General features: G+C 45.8%; 1 non-coding gene across 1 annotated transcript; it reads right to left on the bottom strand.

Annotated features, from left to right (window-relative positions):
- Positions 1-7,580: 7,580 nt before the first annotated feature.
- On the bottom strand, positions 7,581-7,698 carry LOC111764672 (small nucleolar RNA SNORA26). Its single transcript, XR_002797231.2, has one exon. It is a non-coding gene; the product is annotated as a small nucleolar RNA SNORA26 (small nucleolar RNA).
- Between the last annotated feature and the right edge of the window lie 2,789 nt (positions 7,699-10,487).

Raw genomic sequence — 10,487 nt, 5'->3', positions numbered from 1 at the left:
TATAATGTAGCAAAATCGGGGAATAGGACCTGTAATGGAATCTCAAAGTTTTATCTTAATTTAGAACAGAATTCAATAGAAGGAGTCTCCTAATCCATTATGATCTCTTTATACAGTTCTCTTTAACAGAATCAATTTCAGTAATATTAAGCTGTAATTTCAATTGACTTTTACCTAATTGTATTTTTAATCTAAAATAATTGAGCTCATTTTATTTTCAAAATTAATCTAGTTGTTTTTTTTTTTTTTAAAAAGAGTTACACTACATATAATACATACATACAATTATCTGCCTTTTTTTTTTAGGCAGTACCAAAGATTGAACCCAGGACCTCATACATGAGAAGCAGGCGCTCAACCACCGAGCTACCTCCACTCCACAATGAGAGTTATGAAGTTGTTTTTTTGTTTCTTTTTAGTTGGTACTGGGTATCAAACCTGGGACCTCATATATGGGAAGTAGGCGCTCAACCACTTGAGCTACATCTGCTCCCCTTATCTGCTTTTTTCTTTAACTCACTCTATTAGTCCCCATATCAACAGATTCCATAACAATTCTCTGAACATCTGAAGAATTTTTAAAAATTCAGCTTAGTACTTCAGTCTTTTTAATGGCTACAAAGGACCACTGAGCATGGATATATAATTTTTCTTAAATCCTTCTCTATTTTTGGGTATCTTGGCTATCTCCCAATTTTTTTTTAGTTATAATCCCTACCATTTTTTGAGCAGTACTTAATTTTTTGGTTTCAATGTACAATCATTGAGACATTTCATTCTGGTATCTAAGGTAATTTATATGCCCAACCTTAATTCCAATATAAAAGAAAAGCTATTAGAGTCATAGATAACTGGTTACCATTGTTTAACATAATTTAAATATTAATAAATTAAGAACCATGAGACAATAAAACATAACGGTATAAAAACATGGACTCCAAAATCTGGGTTCAGATCCCAGACGTGCCACTTCCCTAGCTCATGGGGAAGCCCTGAACTACGCGGGGAATGGATAGGGAATGGTCCACCCAACTCAGTTTCCTCCCTTTTACACAGACAATAAAAGTAGGTCACAAAACCAGTTCATGATTTATTACGACTTTGGTGGTTAGTAAAGTATCCAACCACTAGCTACATAACATTAATACAAATAATACATCTCTATTAATTACATAATGATTGAGATGCCTGTAAGCTTTAGCATACTAATAAGTACTAAATACTGATGTGAAGCCATTTCTAGGTATGGAGATCTTGTTTGTGTGAAATTAACCCGGGATCACTTTGTTAAGGTGGTGCTTGCTATTAATAGGTTTCTGGACTGTAATATTACTACATTGCCATACTCTAGAAGCAAGTCACTATGTCCAAGCCACTCTAAGAGGTGAGGAATTAAGTTCCATCTCCAGGAGTAAGGAATTTCAAAGAATTTGCTTGCAGTCATATGTTAAAATCATCAGCATCTTTCATTAGGAACCTTGGTAAATGAATTGCTAAAACATCTGGTGAACCTTTTGAGCTAATAGACTTGTGCCAATCTTGTGCATTTCATACAGTGATGGAAAGAGGAATCTCCAATATCAAAAATACCCAAGACCATAATTGGTAACCCTGAATATTTCTATGACTTCTTTTCCTCCAAACTGAGCCATGATAAAGACTCCAAACAGTATAATTAACTTTATTTGTTTTAAATGTACTTCAGGCAATGGTTAATGCCAAAGTTCGAAACTTGCTAGGTATTCTAATTGGCCATGGGTCAATTACGAGGCCTTTACATGCATAATTTAATCCTCTCCACAGTCTTCTGCATTATCATTCAATAAGCCTGTCCTTGTGCAGATTATATTTTAGTACGGAACCAACAACAAACATAAAGAATTTAGTGTTAAAGTGTGGTCAGGAGACCCCTTTGACAGATTTACCTTTGACACTGAATCCAAGATCCACTGCTCTTTTGCCTGAAAGGAAATTCATAAAAATAAACTTAATCATAGTGATAGTCAAAAAGGCCACTGAAGGGGCAGTATTTGGCATACCCATTCCTGATTTTACAAAAGAAAAATTGAGATTGTGTCAAGAATCTTAAAAAAAAAAATTCTTTTCTAATTGTTCACACCCCAAACACCCAATACTGTTAGTTGGACACTTAACTTTTAATGGCTTCTCTCAAACTATTCTAGTTTCAATTGCAAGAGGTTTAATGTGCTTTGCCTGACACACATAGCTAGGAAGGAACAGATAAAAGAATCTGTTCAGGAACCTTTTCTAGGCCATGTGCCACTGGGAGAGTTTTTCTTAACTAACATTAAGAATCAATCCACAGCACATCTCTTCTTCCCTCTCCCTACCCTCAGCAGCTACCATGGTCACTTTCTCCACACCAATGCTACAATTCCTTCCATTACTAATCACAATAGTTCCATAGTAGAATACCAGTAAGTCCACTCTAATCCATACTCTATTCCTCCAACCTGTGGACGCTGGGATGGTTAATTCCACTCCCCCTCTATATCAAGAGAGGGTTTAGATTCCACATTGATGATGATCCAATTCTCCTGCTTGCAGTTGTAGGCACTCTTGGCTCTCTGATGTGGTGGTTGACCTTCTTCACCTCCCTGTTGGCCAGGGTAAGTCCAATAAACCAGACAATAGGATTTGCAAGTCTGCTGAGGCTCAGGGCTTCGCTGTCACATGGACAGTTCAGAGATTCAGGTCTTCTGAGTATACACGAACCCCAGCACCAACCACAGGCCCAGTAAAAGTAACAGAAGAGGCATGTGTAGAAAGGTCATATCTGAGTCCAACTCCATCATATTCAGGAACACAAACTCCAAAGTAGGGCCAACTGACATGGCACTGAACTCCAGAGTGCCATGACTGTAGAACCTGTGGGTCTCTGTAGCCCTCAGGAAAACCAGTACCTGGGCTTCTATCTACTTTGGCTGTCTCTGGGACCCTGCTGAAGTGTGCCTAAGCATTACCCCTGATGACCTCCCAACTCTTCTTTGGAGACTCATAGCCATATAAACTCATTTGTTCTTTCCATTTCCCCCTTTTATCCAAAGCCATAAGCAGTTTTTAACACCTGACATTACATGTAGACTGAGATATTCTGCTGGTCTGAGTTGACCCTTTTATGCAGGGACAGATGCTGGACACTGTAACTCCTGCCATGGCCCACTGGGTGGACTGGGGGAGAATGTAAACTACAATGTAAACCGTTATCCATGTGGTGCAGCAGTGCTCCAAAATGTATTCATGAAATGCAATGAATGTGCCATGATGATGAAAGAGGTTGTTGATGAGGGAGGAGTGGAATGAGGGGGGTGGGAGGTATATGGGGACCTCATATTTTTTAAATGCAACATTTAAAAAAAAAAGAAGGAAAAAAAAAATCAATCCAGGGAAATGGATGTGGCTCAACCAATTAGGTTCCCATCTACCATATAGGAGATCCAGGGTTTGATGCCCAGGGCCTCCTGATGAGAACAGGCTGGCCCACACAGCGAGCCGGCCCACACAGAGTACTAGCCCATGCAGGAGAGCCGCCCTGCATGGGAATGCTGTCTTGCGTGGGAAAAGCCACCCCTTGCAGGAGTCCCAGCCGACATGGAGAGCTGGCGCAGCAAGATGACACAACAAGAGACACAGAGGAGAGAAAATAATAAGATGTAGCAGAACAGGGAGCTGAGGTGGTGCAAGAGAGTAATCATCTCTCTCCCACTCTGGAAGGTCCCAGGATCGGTTCCCAGAGCCGCCTAATGAGAATACAAGCAGACAAAGTAGAACACATAGTGAATGGTGAATGGACACAGAGAGCAGACAATAGGGGGAATGGGGGGGGGGAGGTTATAAATAAAAATTAAATCTAAAAAAAAAAATCCATTTCCTCAGGATGTACTAAGGGTAACTTTTTAAAAGTTACTTGAAGTAATTATTTTATTTGTGAATGTCAACTTGCCATTATGTTCACTGGTTTATATTAAACTTTAGTTTCCTTTTTCCCTTTTCAATTAATCTTAGCTTCTTCCTTAACCTTCCTGAGTTTGTATTTGCAAAATTAAGCAATTTTCTTATTTCTCTTGCTTTCAGTAGTGATATAATCTTCAGCAATTCACCTAACTTTTGATTTTATTCATCTGTAAAACGGGGAGAATACTATGTACGAGGATTAAATAGAAAGATCCATGTCAGGGCTTCACCCTCCAGAACCAGGCACACTGCCAAGCGTATAGTGCAATTAATACCTCTCCACTGTCACTACAGCCCTACTGTGGCTGCTACGGCTCACACCAGACAAATGGAGCCCATTACACTGTAGATTAAAACGTCCTTGGGAAGTTGGGAAAACAGACTGTCTTGCCTTAAACAGTTTGTAACATTCTACCTAAAGGAAACTGTTTTCAGTTAGACACAAACCAGTTAGACATAACCACTGTCTACTCTTTGAGACAAATTGAAATGGATTGTACATTGGATTCCTCTACCTTCAAACAAAATCAAGGTTTCCAAATTCCCTAATCTATTTGGAAACACTACCTGGTATCCCCACAGAAGTGTCTAGAAAGCATCAAATATGAACGTTTTTCCTGAAGGCACAATCAAAGCTGTTACCAGGTATGGTTTCCAGGTTCTTGGCTACGTCTAGAGAAAGAATTCAAAGACGCACCATAGATTAAGCAACCAGATAGTTTAATGCAAAGTGAAAGTAAAAAGTACACAATCGAGATGTGAGTGTGGGTATCTTACTAGTGAAGACGTACGCCCAGTGACTTGGGGCCAGATTTCTAAGTATGGATGAAACAGGAGAGTCGTCTAGCCTGTGGATGCAGTTGGTAGGAATGGGGTTAGTTCCAGTTTGTTCAGTCCCCATCGGTTGAGCAGAACAAGATGTTATCATTTATTTTCTGAGTTTCACATTCCAATAGCTCAAGCTTGGCTGCCCACGGTGCTTTCAGTTGTCCCCAAGATGTTGTGTTCACTGTCCCCCCTTCCCTTCCCAGTTCCCTATTCTGATCTGCCTCAATTTCCCCCTCAGAGAGATTTGACCCTTATTCTTAAGGGATGCTGAGGGTGGGAGGTCTCTTCGGTAACTGCTTCCTGCTGGTTAGGGGCAGTAGTCTCTACCTGATAAGATATAAAACTCTCTGGTTATACTATTGGGTCATGGGGTTTCCCATGGGTACTGATTGGAACCTGTGCAGGAACATTAGCTTGTCTTGGAAGACTTGTAATCTGGAAGAGATAAGTTAGAATTTTGAAGATGCGTGGTCCTACTTAGAGGATAAAAAAAAAAAAGGGTGGTAAGTCATCTTAAAAAGGGGGCCAGCCACGACAGAATGGTCCATGGAGTGAGAAGGGTCAGGTACCTCCAGAGGCCAGATCCTCCTGAGGATGATGGGCTTGATCTTGTAGGTTTTGAATGTTCTCTAGAACTGTTCCAGAGCGATTTACAGAAGCAGGTTCCTCTTTGTGCTGCCATTAACATGGTTAGAGCTCTATGACTTTGCAGCACCACGGGTGTCCAAGGGCTTCTAAAGTGCAGCTAGTTTCTTCTATGGTGTTGGCTAACTCTAAAGAGAGATTGTGATAGACCTGTTGGGTTTGGTATAAACTGCCAATCCCAGTTCCCATGAGAGCAGTGATGCCTAGGACAGTTAAGAGATGGCCTGGATCTAGATTTTCCTTCAACTCCTACTAAGAGGTACAGCCAAGATGAGGGGTCCCAAGTGGTAGGCTAGGACCAAGTAGGTGGCTCCTGTATCAATTAAGAAATTACCAGTCTTGCTTGCCACCGTAGGGGCCACCTAAGGTTCTTCGTTGTTGATGGTTTGCAATGTTGTCCAAGGAGCCATGCTTGGCCTTGGTCCCCTTTAGTCTTTCTCAGTTGTGGCGAGCAGTGCATTTCCAGGCCCAGTGCCCATCCTTTCCACACCTGGGGCTGGGCCCCAGCGGGTCTCTGTGGCAAGGCAGCTTGGGACAGTCACATTTCCAGTGGACACCCTCTCTACATCTGAAACAGGGTTCTGCTGATGTGGAGCCTGGGTTCAAGTGGCCCCAAAGGGACAGGGTACCGTTAAGGGCAGTGGCTAAAAGGTGAGCCCTTTGCTTATCCCTCCTTACCTGCTCCTTCTTGGCAGCAAGATCACATTTGTTGAGAACTGAAATAGCTGTTTCTAAAAGGGTATTCGTGGAAGTCTGGGGACCCATGGAAAGTTTTTGCAGCTTCCTATGGCTATCCAGGAAAGCTTGGCCAATAAGATGAATTCCCAGAAGGATTTGTCCTTCTCCAGAATCTGGATCTGCAGGGTGTATTTTTTCATTGCTTCTACCAACCCACCTTGGGACAAGGCTGGGTTCTCATCCTCCTCCTGAGTGATTTCCCTAAGTGTGTTATAATTGACCAGTTTGATAGTATACCACCTCATCCCTTCGAGGAGACAAATGACCATATGATCTCTAGCCTCCAGATCTGCCTGTCCCCTCTGATAATTCCACCCACGGTCTATATCTGAGATTGCTACTGCCCCTACCACATACCAGTGAGGCTGTTGGGTGGCCAGTCTATCGGCATGTCCTTGTACCTCAGCCCAGATGTGGTGCATTTCCTCTAGAGTGCAGCAAGTTGTGAAAATAATGTGCATATCAGCTCATGTTAGTTCAAATGCCAGTGTGAGGTGCTGGAACTCAGTAAATTTTGCAGGGTCTTCAGAGAATTGACCCAACTGTTTTCTTGCATTGTGCCAAATTGGTAATGGAAAAGGGGACAGTCACCCTGATGGTTTCTGCATCTCCACTGACCACTTGTCTTAGTCTAGCTGGGTGGAACGAGGCTCCACGCTAGGTAGGACAGGCCATACGGGGTGGGTCTAAAGGGGCCAGGACAGGGTCATAATGTGGTGGGATACTAAGAAGAGGGTCATCTAAGATGTCTTTTTCCTTTTTGGAAGGAGGTATGCCTTCTGTTCCAGATTTTCCCTGTGCATAGCACAACCAATAAATGCTACAGGCTCTTCTTATTATACAGAATCATGAAAAGCTGAACATATGGAATTTCTAGCCATTTTCCCTCCTTCTTACATAGGAGGTCTAACTGGAGTATGGGGTTGTAAATGAGGGTCTTATTTAGTGGCCTTTCTTGACTGTCCTGTAACTTATAACGTGGTCACACAGTATTGCCGAGAAACGTTAGTGTCTCCGTTTTTAGATTATCAGTAGGCAGGCTGTCCCAGTTCCTAACAAGACACTGCAGTGGGGAATCTGCAGGAATGCTGGAGGAGCAGCTCGTTATCCTAGGGGAGGATGAGAACACATTCATCAGTCTTAGCAGTGCCCCAGTCCTAGATCTGACCCAGTCAAGACTGCTCACTGTCCCTTGGGTTGCATCAAAAGCCGAGGTTAATTTTGAATTCATTTATGCTGCCTGCTGTATAAAAATATCACAAGGCACAGAACAGATATAGTTCAATGGTGGAGGAGTAGGGAGGGGGTATGAAGTGACCCCCCCCCTTTCTTTTTTTTTAAGAAAAAAAGTCACAAGGTAAATGCTTAAACTGTAACAAAATGTGTTCTGGTTCAGCTATGATTCCAGACAGGATCCAAAGGGGAGTTTTACAATCTCCTCTCTGCATTTTATGGAGACTTTTCCCTTCTGTGTTAGCCTCTTAAAGCACTGAGTCAACCTTAAAAGGGCACAGGAAAGGGCAGTTTGAGATGTCTGTGGAGTTTTCTAGTTGCACTATTTCCTACGCTGCTCCGTGGATCTCTGCAGTTCGTTTAACAATTGAGAAAACGCATCAGAAACCGCCTTTTCGTTGGCTGGGTCGTGTTTTATTTAGAACTTCCTTTTCGCTAAGAAGAGCGGGATTCGGGCCCGTGCACAGCCGCGCCTGGGGCCCTCCCGCCGCCGCCGGCCACGTGCTCGGGGTTTGGGCCACTTCCCGGGGCGCAGGGCCCGGGACTCACCTGCGCGCAGAGCTGAGGCCGCTGCACCCCCGCGGACGTCTGAACGAACTCCGGGGCCCGAGGTCGGCCCCCGACCGGCTCTCGCCCCCCGGGCAGGGCCCGGCCCCGAACCTGCCACAAGGTAGCCTCGGGTCGGCCCTGGAGAAGCAAAAGCGCAAACTTGTTACCGGGCCGGGCCCTGCCCGCGGGAAACCCTCGGGGCGGCTTCGCGGCGCCTGTGCCTCCGCGGCCCCGGGACGGACACGGCCGCCCGCCCCCCGGGCCGCCGAGGGCTGCTCTACCCCTCCGTTCTGGCCGCCGGGAGCAGCGGAGCTCGGGGCGGGCAAAGCTGGAGGGGACGCGGGGCCCAGCCCCACCCGGGCCCGCACGGCGCCGGGCGCCCTCCCCGCGCGCGGGCCGAGGCCGAGCGCACTCACCGCGGCTCCAGGGACCCGGCAGGCCGGCGGGTGCGCGACAGAAGGGCCGGGAGGGCGGCGCGGGCCGGGGTAGTGCGGGCGGGAGGGGGTCGTGGGCGCTATCGCCCCTGCAGAAATGAATTTTAAGAGCATGTTGGCTGAGTTAGGCCAGTGATTTATTACGGTAGGGAGGGAAGAGAAATGGGAGACAATAACAGACCATGGGTCCCAGGTGAAGAGGAAGGGGCCCAACAGTGATAAAGCTGGCTGATTTACAGACTACTGTTTCCCATTATAGATTATAAATGCCCAGGTTCTACTTGCATTTTGATCCATGTGGGGGGGAAAGGCGACCAGACTTGGGGTCCAAAGGGGTGAGCGAGTTTGGGCCTCGCACCTGCTTTTTGAACCATTATTTATTCCACCCCTTTGCGAATGGCAGGGGAGGAGTTCCAGCTGTTTGCTGTTTTGGTTGATTACTCACCATCAATCCCCCAGGAGGGCCCAATGATAGAGTCCTTGAGGAATATCTGGGGCTTCTCCTGGCTTCCAGAGGAAATCTCGTTCAAAATGGCAGGCTCTTGGGGGAGGGTGGTAGGGTCTTCCAGCAGCCATCTTGGGGTTTTTTGGTGTCCACGTGGACTCTTGCCCCTTTCCAGGTCCATCTAGTGATTCCCTATCTTACTAGCCTGCTTCAGGAGGACTGGGGTGGGGGTGGAGCCAGAGAGGAGGGCACAGGAAGGGGGATCAGCCAATTCAGGGGGAAGTCTTAGGATGGAGGATGGACGAGCCAGGGCCTAAGCTGCCTGTTGTGCTTTCCTGCTGGGTTCCTACTGGCTCCTCTGTGAATGGGGGGCAAGCTGACCTTGAGGGGAATGCCTTTGTCCTACCCTCAGGGTGCTCCAGTCTGGGAGCACCCTTGTCCTTGCTCAGGCACCTAGCCAGGTCTTGGCTCTCAGCATGGGGTTCTCCCAGGCCAGCCTGCCTGCCTTGGGGGCTGTCTTGGGCTTGTCTTTGCAATTACCCGCTACCACTCCAGCAGCGCCTGAGTCACAACCCTGGGTCGCAAGTCCTCCTAGAATCCTGAGCTCTTCTTTCCTACACTGCATTTTAATTCACTTAACGTATTCAACACAGACGTGTGTGCTTACCATACGCCATGGACTCTTCTAATCCTTAAATGGGCTGAACAGAATTTTTACACCGACATTCTAGTGGAGATCAGAAAAACAAAGGTATAATGTGCTTGTGTACATAAGTGCTAAGGAGAAAAAAAAAAAACCTTTATTACAGCCTGAAAACTAAAAATAGCAAATAGTCTTCCCTGTGAACTAATGACCCAGTCTCTGGCACTAAGGAACAAGGAAACAAACTTCATGATTTGTGTTACTGTGTTGCTTTGGAAAACAAATTTCACTGCAGAAACGACTACCATGAAAGGCCCTTTACCAGGAGTGACGGCTGGTTGGAGCCCTGCACGCCTGAGTAAGCGCCTATTTTGGTCCATGTTTGATGCTGCAGAGAAGGAGACCTAGATAGATATGGGCCATGTCCCAGATGCAGAACACAGGGACCACAGTCCGAGTGGGAGTCACTAGTGAGCGGACATCCATGGAGAAGATTAACTTTCCTTGGATACTGGATAGCAGCCTTCAAACCCTTAGCTTCCTGGTCCTTCCTCTCCAGCCAGGGAGCAGACCTGCAGCTTGCTTTATCCTCCCCAGGAGCCTTCCCTGGACCTACACCACTCTCAGCAGCCTGGCCTGAGATTCATCCCCGTTGGCCTCAGCACACCGGCACATTCTTTATTTTTTGTCTCCTGCCTTTTTTGCTGACTTCGTCTCTCTGGCTTTTGTTCTTCTGCACATAAAATACATTCCTCTCACCTTGAAAAAAAAATCATATTTAGCACTCTCTTCCTCTCAACCCTGCTAACCACCTTTCAGACCCAGCTATATCTACACTTGTCTCCAAGCCTTAGCTCCATTTATTACTCAGCCCAGTCCACAGCCATCCTCCCTCCTCCCCATTTCACTGCAGCTGCTCTCCCCGAGGTCAATAGTGATGTCAAATTCACTAGGCCTTTTCTTACCTGCTTCATGTTTTCTAGCACTGACCAATCCC

Source organism: Dasypus novemcinctus, chromosome 1, assembly GCF_030445035.2.
Source record: "Dasypus novemcinctus isolate mDasNov1 chromosome 1, mDasNov1.1.hap2, whole genome shotgun sequence".
Lineage (NCBI taxonomy): Eukaryota > Metazoa > Chordata > Mammalia > Cingulata > Dasypodidae > Dasypus > Dasypus novemcinctus.
This window is presented reverse-complemented; position numbering and strand designations above follow the sequence as displayed.